This window comes from Apis dorsata, unplaced genomic scaffold (assembly GCF_000469605.1).
Source record: "Apis dorsata unplaced genomic scaffold, Apis dorsata 1.3 scaffold_194, whole genome shotgun sequence".
In the NCBI taxonomy this organism is placed as follows: domain Eukaryota; kingdom Metazoa; phylum Arthropoda; class Insecta; order Hymenoptera; family Apidae; genus Apis; species Apis dorsata.
This window is the reverse complement of record NW_006263478.1, coordinates 1,833,145-1,844,135: the sequence shown is the minus strand read 5'-3', so window position 1 is coordinate 1,844,135 and position 10,991 is coordinate 1,833,145. Positions and strand designations below refer to the sequence as shown.

The window sequence follows — 10,991 nt, the reverse complement described above, 5'->3', positions numbered from 1 at the left end:
AAAAAAAAAAAAAATCATAATTTCATCAATTTGCACACGTACAATTTAAATAGACGTGAAACTTGATATTTTTTTTTTCAAACAACTGTGTGGATAAACGTAGATTGACAAATTATCGAGCAGAAATTAGAGAACCAGGGTATTTACAAAACGATCATAAATTGTACGTGTGCACAATCCGGTATACGTATTTTTGGCGGAATGTTGCGTGGATATTTCGATACTCGAAAATAGATTAAAAGTGTTACGTGCGTTCACGTGTACGTAGATAATTGACGAAGGAAACGGGTCCATATCCATACACGATAAGAGAAATTGTTGTTTTATCGGGGTCGATGCCGCAAAATCTCATTAACATGGTTCACTCATTTACCATTGTGAAGTGCGCTTCGAATCGAAATTACACACGTTTATGAATTAAATTGTTCATCTTATTGGAAAAAGTTGCACGGGAAATGTCTATAACGTTACGTAAGAGAGAGTGTTTTTAAAAATTTATTACTACTCCCGAGTTAATTAACACACGGATCTCTTGTTGCGGCTTATCAATGAATATATATGGAGGATGATCTCAGAAGCCAATCAGCGTAGATCACGCTCCCTGTCTAAACGTCTTATGCAAGAATCTCTATATTATTCAAACTTTTAATGAAGTCGCTAAACCAGACTAGGTGAAGTACTTAATTATAGTTAACAGTGATTCGTCAACCGAAAGTTCATTTTCAGGGGAATGCGATTTACGTTGATTATCCTCCTCGTTTACCCTCTTTTCGAAAAAATCATCGTTATCATACATTGACACGATTTATAAATATAATAAATAATAATAATAATACATATATAAATAATTCTTTACAATTTTTATGGATATATTTTTCATCGTTCAAAAGATAAACGCGAAGATATTATTGACAAGATGCGTGCAAATATACGAGTGAAACGAAACACACGTGCAAACAAGAATCGTGTATTTCACGAGAATAAATGGAGGAAGATGTCTGTATGCGAGAAGCAAATTGGTGCGCGCGCACAGACACGATAGGATATCTTTGTGGGCATCGTCTTAACGTGCATAAGTGATATAAAGCGACATGTGTGCAACATGCACCTCTCTAACGATGGACACGTTATCACAGGTGAACGTTCTATGATCGATCCTATCAACTATCAAACTCCATTAACTCGTACGTTCGCGTTGCCATCTGGCCTATACTACTTGTGTTCACCAAGTGTCGGTCAACTTTGCTACGTGAACCCGATGTCGTCACAGCAATTAAGACACGTTGCTACATAATCGCAACGTGAAACGCGATGACCAGCCATCCAGTTGAAAATCTGCTCTTTCGCATGTCTATCTAGATTCTCGATTAATTCAATATTCTTTCTTTTTAATAATAATTCTATTCTTCTTTTTTTTTTAAATTATTGAGTTAGAGTGTGGAATAATAAGGAACGTTCGAAATGTAATTCGTTTTTAAAGTATTATATGGTTTACGAAAAGTATATAACGTTTTAACTTTATTTATATTTTTGTTTCTGTGAAATTTCGTAGGGAATGGTAATGTCACGAATAATAAAAAAATTTGTAAAATTATATAGGGGTTACTGTTGCAAATTCTTGTTGCAGAAGAAGCGATCAGTCTATTATTTTGCAAATATAAATGAATAAAAAAATATAATAAGAAATGAAAAGAAGGAAGTTTAAATTGAACATCGAATGTTGTTTATATGAAATACGTATAACATATATATTGAATTTTTTCACTCTATATAAATAATTTCTAAAATCGTAAAACGTTTAAAATATTTTCCACAATCTTTCTATTATTTTCTTTATCCTTTTTGCAAGCTAGAAAAAAAATAAAAGAAAATTTCTTCTTTTATATAAATAGCATTCTCATCGCGTTAATCATTAAATTTAATAATAAGCAAAAAATAATGTTGGCCAGACGAGAAAGATGAGGAAAATCATGAGAGGATTAATACGGAACGTTGAAGACAATGGATATCACAATTTTCAATTCGAAACTATTGGAATGATGTCTTGAAAATCGATATAACCGCGGTAATTTTTTTTTTTTTTCTTTTTTCATAGGAAGACGCGATGAATATTATCCTTTTGTTCAGGATTCACAGAGCCACGCCCAGGCAGGAAGTTCTCAGATCGATATCACCTATGTGTACTGTTCATGAGTAGCGTATCCATAATCTTTTTAACAGCTCGTAAAACGTGAAGATTTTATTTGCTGGAAAAATGAATCCTCCACTCGATTCTTTAACAAGCCTTTTAACTCTTTCCCCACGAATAAAGATCTCTCTTTAGTCTAGGACGATACACGCGTTGATATGGCAAAAGGTAATCGTGATGTAAATAAAAAAAAAAAAAAAAAATAAAAAAAATACCGACAAAGACACACAAAAAATATTTCATTGTTAAAAATTTTTCAGTTGTAAAGTAGGTATTTTTATAAAAATGATCATTTAATTCTTTTTAATTAAAAGAGCAATTGATTTCAAACTAAACATTCGCAAGAATTGGAAAATATGGATTTATTATAATTCTCATTCATAGAATGAAATAATCATTTAACGCTTAATAGGAGATGGAAAACTCGATTCATGCTCCAATTGTTCTCCGTTTTCCTCCATGTTTTATCTCTAAAACAGCTAACTCGAGATGTATAACCGAATATTATTCGCAAAAAAAAAAAAAAAAAAAAAAAAGAAAAAAAAATCCGCACCAGACTAATTGATTTGAATATCTGCGCACGTCAGCGCTCGAGGCGAAATATTTATGAACAGACGTTTCGAACGATTTAAATAGTCGATCGACTTTAAAAAGAATTAAAATCGAAAAATATTCGATAAAACGTTTCCTTCCTTTTTTCTTATTTTTTCATTTCCATTCTTTATATACGTATTATACACATATTACAAATTAACAATTAATTTTTAATTCTTAACCAAACAAAGGACGGTGTTTTCAAGAAATGGTTCCAATTGTATACAGGGCAATTTCACGGGAATTTTTATATCCCTTTTAATGAATCGTATGCCAAAATTTTTTCGATATAAGTAAATCGTTTCAAGGAACGCGTTGTTTCTTAATTTTTTTGAAAAACGATCCGTCTGGTTCAAAAATATTTTGAAAGCAAAAGTTTCACCCTCGAACGAGTTCGTTAGTTCGTTAACACGGTCTATTTTTACGAATCTGTTTTGTACCAAAGGAGAAGTTCAACCAAACTTAATTAGTCTTCTGTATAATGTTAGGGGCGTCAAAGTGGAAACGTGAAACGTCGAGAAGCCTCTCTTTGATGAATGAATGAAAGCCGAGTAAACGTTTTACATATGTATCACGGGCTAGATTCCTTTATGTCATTCCATTCTATTCTTCTTCTTCTTCCTTTTTTTCTTTTTCCTTTTCTTTCTTTTTTCTTTTGCCTAATGAAACATTATATTTATCTTTCTCCGGTTTATGAACACTGATTCTTTGTTAAATCATCTCAAAGCGACATTAAATGAAACGAGCGCCGCGTAAATGGTTTTCCAGTAATTTGAAGTGAAATTATGGGAGATAATTGAGGGAATGAACAATGAAATTATCGCGTGAATTTATCTCAGCGAAATGGATGAATTTTGATTGAATTTCTTCAATTCGTTATATTCGAAACTTGTTATAAAAATTGAGGGAAAAGTGCCCTTTCTTTCTTCTATACTATCCAGTGAGGTGGATAATTTGCATCTTTTTTTCTTTTTTTATAAAATTTATCATTTACTTTTTATACGATATTATTTCAGTCGCAAACTTCTTGAACAGATATAAAAAAAAAAAAGAAAAAATTTTCAAAATTCGAAGCATGTACATTCGCGTAATGTTGAGAATTATGTTGTAACTGAGAAAAATCGTTGATTCGTTGCAACGAGTTTAACAAGTTTATCATAAAAAGTTGGGACACGAGAGCATAAATCATTTACTCGATATAAACAGACCGTGAAGTGGGCAGTGTAACATCGAAACTATTTTATAACTTTGTTACAATTTGTTATCCTTCTCGCAAATTGTGCGAAAATGAAGATAAATTTTGGCGGAGGGATGAATTTTTATCCCATCTCTCTCTTGTTATAACATCTCCTTATATATATATATATATCTTGAAAAGAATGAGACGATAAACAGAGCATAAAATTTTAAAACCTCTTTCGAATCTGGCGACATTTTGGTTGGTTGAAGCACGTCTACACGCGAACCACGGTGCAAACACTTGAATTAGATTAGTTTGCTTTCGTGGATACATACGTTGATTGTCTGACAGTTTCGAAGACTACGAGATTTAGTGGATGCTCGCAACTCGTCACGTATATATATAAGCTATCTTTTTGACGAGTATTAAACTGCTTATGTCAGGTGTAACATTTATATAAAATCAAGCAATTTCATCGAATTGATTAAGATTTATTAAGAATTATTGAGCGATATAATTTTAATAAATAATTATTAAAATCGTATCTTCGATCTAATTTTTATCGATCCAATTTTTTAAATATTGGAATATTAATTTCTTTTTTTTTTATAATAATTTTGGAACAGAACAATAAATGGTAGTATAAATATTAATTAAATTAAGGTTAAAAAGTTATAATTAGGAGAAACGAAGTTGCGTATTATAAACATTTCGAAACATTTTTTTTTTTTTTAAGAGAAATATTCCAGCGTATAAAAGACGGGTGAAAATAAGAGGAGAGAGGATTTGAAACGGAATTGCAGAGTTACAGAGAAATTTAAAATAAAAATAACGCGAGATTTTAAAGAGAAGGAACAATGCAGAAGCTAGAGGAAAGAAACAAAAATATAGGATAGAAAAGAACGTAAGAGTATGAACTTATTTGCTTAGAACAAAAGAAATTCTGAATAGCATAATATAAAAGTAGGAGAAAATTGATTCATATAACAACAAAAAGCTTGCTCTAATTAAACAAATATCAAATATTAAAAATATTTACATGATTAAAATAAAAATATATTTATTGATTATTATGCGATAATGATGTTAATTATATTATTTTATTTTTATGTTTTATTAATACTGAAAGTAATTATTGGAATATATAAACTTTATGAACGAATATGAATTGACGTATCAATATGATTGCACATGAAAATCGAAAATGGAAAATTAATTTAAAATTTCAGAGAGAGAGAGAGAGAAAGAGAGAAGGAGGTCACAAATGTGTAAATTTTCGTACAATGAGATATGAGATTTTCACGTTTCGTTCAAATATTTTCAAGCGATAGATTTCTTCTAAAAAATATAATATATAAAATTATAATAATTATATTATGTATTTTCTCGTTTTCCTAATTTTGACTTTATTATATTTAAAGTAATCATAATTGAAATGGATAACGGTAGATTATGGTCTATCCAAAAATTTTCCAAATATAGAGAACACATTTTCTCATAAGCGGAGCAAAATATTATTTTTAAACAAGAGAAATTTTACTCACCCTCTTAAACTCAATACGGATGACATTAACGGTGTATCCTCGCCATGCTTTCTACATTTTTGACGAGAATTTCTTCTGGCCTGCAATAAAAAAAAAAAAAAACAAAATTTACTTTACACTACGTAACACCATTTTCATGATCCGATTTTCTCAAGTACCATATTTTTCATAAGCTGTATAATCTTATATATTCTAGAGAAGCAGCCTACAATAATAAAGACTCTTTCTTTACAAAACTTATAAAACTTCTTCTTCGAATAATTAACATAATTAAACTCAAAGAAAATCGATTAAATAAAGATTAAATAAAGAGAATGCTTTACAGAGCAAAAAAAAAAAAAATTTAAGACAAATTTTAAGTCTTCGTTAATAAAACTTTTATTAATAATAATATTTTTATATAAATATAAATAAATAATTTATCTTAAAACTCGATTAAATCCTATTAAAATTATCAAAACTTTAAACCGTTATAATTCCGAAAATAACGATTTTTTATAAATGAATGAAAGATCTTAGAAGCAAGGATTCTCTCCCTTTAAAACGCTTTTTGATTTATCTCGATATGACTTCCGGTTCCCGAGATATCGTCGCGAAAACGAAATTTTTAATCGTTTATAATATCTCCGTCCTTGTTGCATATTCGGATCTCTTGCTCGCACTGACGCTCGTCTCACTGACCTATCTCAAACTCCAGACAAGTGGCGGACGCGATTCCTGGAAGAACATAATGTACGATTCCTAGAAAAACGTAATACGTATTTCCAAGAAAAATGCAGGTCAACAGCCCATTCGTAATTTCTGTACTAAGCATTACGAAAACTATTTTTGAGTCTTTATATCTCTGCAACCAATCGAGATATCGAGATAATTCAAAAAACGATTTCAATGGCATGATTTTCTCTCTGAGTAGGATTTTTGACGACAAAATTTTTCTTCTCGTGCTTTTTTTACGTGAAAAATTAAAATTTCATTTGTGAGATTCTGTTCTTCTCGCAGCAGAAAGTATATTATTTAATTTTAAATATTTAATTATTAAGCATGTGTAATTTTCTAGTTTTATTTTTGTATTTTTCAAGTAATTGTAAAATATATATATATAAGATACAATGGTCGAGCAATACCGGAGAAATTACATTTGAAACTGAGAGAGAATAAAAGGAGAGATATAATAGCTATTATAATTTTACTGGTTTTGTTTCAAAGCCACTGCTATTAGTAAATAAACGATATCGGTTAATAAGATCTTCATGAAAACGATGAAATAAACGGGAATCGAATTTTTCTACCTTGAACTTTTTTTTCTCAATAGCGCGATGTCTGTGTTGCAGATTGTCCAAGTGGGAACAGAAATTGCTTATTAAAGAGAGAAATTCAATAGACGAGGGAATTAAAAAACGACTACAGCGATCGTTCAATACCATAATGCGAAAATCTATAGAATATAAAACTTGTCAATCTTCCAATTACTCGAAAAAATTACGTGCCAATACAATTCATAATTATTTAAAATTTTAAATAAATATTCACAGATACATGATTATTATTTAATTTATTTAACGAATCTAATGAAACTCTTTATATTTTTGTCAATATTAATTCGAAGATAAAGCATTAATTTTTATCATATTTTTCTTCAATCGTAGTCATCTTATCCCACTTTCCTAACTTTGTTGCAAAGACCTAAACTACCAAAGCCTTTGAACTTTCAAGTAAACAAATAGTTATGGAACATGCAAATCGCCACATTCCATATTCCCCCCTCCCTCCAAAGTTTCACTACGAATACAAGAAACTTTTCACGCAATTGATAAATTTTTACCAGAGATTAATGATCCTAAATGTGTATATATATATATATATTCAACACATCTTCAAAATTCTATTCATCGATGAATTTAATTTAATCATGAACGTATTATTGTTTGATCAAACACGAAAGAAGGAACAAGATGCTTAGTCATCGGCCCAAAAATGAATTATTAATCAAATTACATATTCCCTTTACGATTTCTATCAGGGGAGCTTACGTTGTACCGTAAGCTTCGAAAGCTTACGTTCGAGGAATAAATCAGGATAGATATTTTTTCTTAATTTTAAAAGCATTAGTGCAAAGATAGAAGTAAAAGATTTGTGTAAAGAAAATTTAAATTCTTAATCGATAAATCATTAATAAAAACAATCGCATTAAAAAATAAAAAAAAAAGAAAAAGATATTTTGATTCTTTTCCTTTTTTTCTTTTTTTTTTTTATTCTTTTTTTCCTTATATATGGGTGAGAAAGAAAATAGAATTGCAAATTCAGCGATAAATCCTGTTAGTACTCGCGAAAAAAATTCTATTCTATAAAAACATTTAACGCTTTAATTATAATTGAATTATGAAAATAGAAGAAAGGTAGGAAATTTAAAAAAAAAATTTAAATTATTATTATAGTTGGATAATAAATACAAAAATAAATGAATATTAAAAGAACGAATAAACATAAAATTAATTAATTTTAGAAATATCAACTCAACATATATCTATATCTAAAATCGTTAAAGGAAACATAAGTATTTGCAATATGCGATATTGAAGATTCCATTGAAGATATTTCAGTGAAATATTTTAAATACGCAGTTAAAGAGCGCAACATGCAACAATCTTATCTACAAAAGTTCGTTGAATTTATTCCAAATTATTTTGAATTTATTACTTTTTTTTTTTTAATCGAGAATAAATCGTGTATTTACTTATAAAAAAATATATACGAATGTGAAAGTATAATATGTAGTAATAAGAAAAAAAAAAGAAACAAAATGTATCAAATTCGCGTTACAAATAAAATTACACTTGAATAATTATTTTTGAACGTGTCACAAGATAAGGAAAAAAAAAAAGGTTATTCGTCTTAAAATGTTTTATGTATATATGGTTTCCAAAGCACAAGTGGACAGTGTGAATATTTTTTGAAAGAAAGAAGTCGGTCAACAGTGAAATTATTCCGTACATTTCTATCCGAATCCCATCGGATAACCTCGTACAGGGATACATAAATATTTCTCGTGTAGTTCACGGGGTTAAATTCGAACTTTGGTAGACGAGGGTGTTTCTAATCGATGCGATATTTAAGTCGGTATTTTCAACGAATAAAAATAGAATTTCGTAAAGATAACGTTTTCCTCCATTTTCTAATTTCCACATAAAAAGTTTTCCATTCCATTAGGAGTTTTTTTTTTTATGTAAGAATAAATGGTGAATAAATTAATGAAAAATTAAAGAAAATATCTTTTTTTTAATAAAATAATGAGGAATCAACGTAACGTATATATAATAAGAATTTCTATTAAATAACATTGTAAAATATATATATATATATATAATAGGAAATAATAATCGTAGAAAATGTACGGTTATTACATGAATTTAATTAAATGCTAAAAAGCAGAGGTCGCTGCATTATATTTGACAGAGTCCCAACTCGGTTATGTTGAACATTTATGACACGATTTTGTTACGCATTCACTTCAAAGATCTCTCAGTCAATCTGTAATTATGAGAATAACGTGCAGAATTTAATGGCAAGAATATATGAAAACAATTTTGCATAATTCCTTTGTATAAATTGTATTTCAAACAATGTTCAACGAGAATTTCTCTATAACAGGGAGAGCGTATACATGATTTTCATAGCATGAAAGTCATGGAAATTTATCGATTCGATTAAAAAAAAAAAATATATATATATATATAAGGCAAATATATATTATCCGTTTTATTGCAAATAATTTTCTCTTACGAGCATCTTTTTTTCCCCTCTCGAGTACGCGAGTACCATGTAATCCCTTTGTACATTTTATCCAATTTATATTTCATTTCGAACAACCGAGTATGAATCACGTGTTATAAAGTCAAAAATCTTGATTACAAAATTTTATCAATTCTAACATAATTTTAATATAACAATTTTAATATTAAACCGTTAAATATTTACAAATGTTGAAAAACTTTAATATTTCTTTCTCTTTTATCGATAATTCGATGTTGCCAATTCTTAAAAGAATAATTTATTTTATTCCGTTAATAGAAAAATCTTATTACAATTCAGACGACGACGTGATCACGACGTTGCACAAAGTGTTTCGTAGCCGGAAACATTTTCATATTTCTTTCTTACCATTTCAGAACAGGAGAAAATGTTCAGTAGCTTAACAAGATGAAAATTGTATAATCCCATTTAAAACAGTATTGCAATTGTATTTTTTTCTCCGCGCATCGATGCGTCCAACTTGACAAAATTGAGGCCTCGCTAAAATTAAATCTTGTCGGACATACAATTATCATCTTTGTAAAATTAATTTTTCTCTTCCCCGATTAAATGCAACGTGTGAATCCTTCTACATCTTGCTCTTTTTTTCACTCTTCGATTTTAAAAGTAAAAGTTTCCCCTCGATAAAGAATATATCAAGCGAAATAAATTTATTCGAAATGTGATTTAACGATCGAAAAATAAGGACGTAATTTCTTTTGATAAGATTTTTTTTTTAACATACAATGAAATTATTGCAAAAGAATTGCGATATTTTTATCGAATACTTTATGCTGATTTTCCACAACAAACGAAGTATTTCTTTTTTTTTATTAAATTCTCTTCTTAAAAATTCAGAAATTCAATCGTTCTCGTCATACGAGAGAACGCAATCAAAGTTAATGATCTATTACGCGAGATCTTCGAAGAATAAAATTGCGTATGAAAGGTTAAAGCGGATCAATACAACGTTTTAATCTACTTCGTAATTGTAAATTAACATTCTCCCGTTAATAAGATTGGGTTTTTATTTCCGCCATTTTCTTGACCATTTTTTTTTCTTTCTTTTTTCCGTCAATCTGTGAGAAATATTGAATTAAGCAAAATATTCTTTCTACTCCTAATACTTTTAATTATTATTTACATTATAAGATCAAGTGCATGCTTCTAACTTCGATACGTATATATATATATATATATTTTAATTGAAGAAATAAATGGGCTTTTAGAGACATCAATCGAATATTAAATTTTACGAATTTAAAATATTCGCGGCGCAATAGAATTTATGATTCAGAGCGAAATTTTTCTTCCCAGAAAAGCTAAATATTGGGAAAATTAATAAATAATAAAAAGAAAAGAAAAAATTCGAAAATCGAAATCTAGTTTTGCAGCAGAAATTCTATATAAAACTAGGAAGCGTTTCACAAGCGTTAAACGATTCCTTTCGACGACAAAAATTTCCCGATAAACTTATATACAGAGGATCGTGGTGCACGAGGAGAGTGCGGCCATCGGTCGGAGCACAGTGACGTTTTCCGCCTGGCAAAAGAAAAAGGGACTAAAAGGCGAAAAGAGAGAAGGGGAGGGGAGGCGGAAAAGTGGACGAGTCGGCCGAAAGTTACACCGGTATAAGAAGTGGATCGTGTCTAAACTTGCTCCACGATTTCGTCCGAAAGTTGCGTCCTTTATATCG

At 29.4% G+C, this 10,991-nt stretch overlaps 1 protein-coding gene across 1 annotated transcript in view; it reads right to left on the bottom strand.

Annotated features, from left to right (window-relative positions):
• LOC102679861 (1-phosphatidylinositol 4,5-bisphosphate phosphodiesterase epsilon-1-like) overlaps nt 1-10,991 on the bottom strand; it is a 103,590-nt gene that overhangs the window by 45,662 nt on the left and 46,937 nt on the right. Inside the window, exon 4 of the mRNA XM_031509945.1 lies at nt 5,507-5,586. The gene's annotated coding sequence lies outside the window, so the exon portion shown is untranslated. The remainder of the gene's footprint in view (nt 1-5,506; nt 5,587-10,991) is intronic.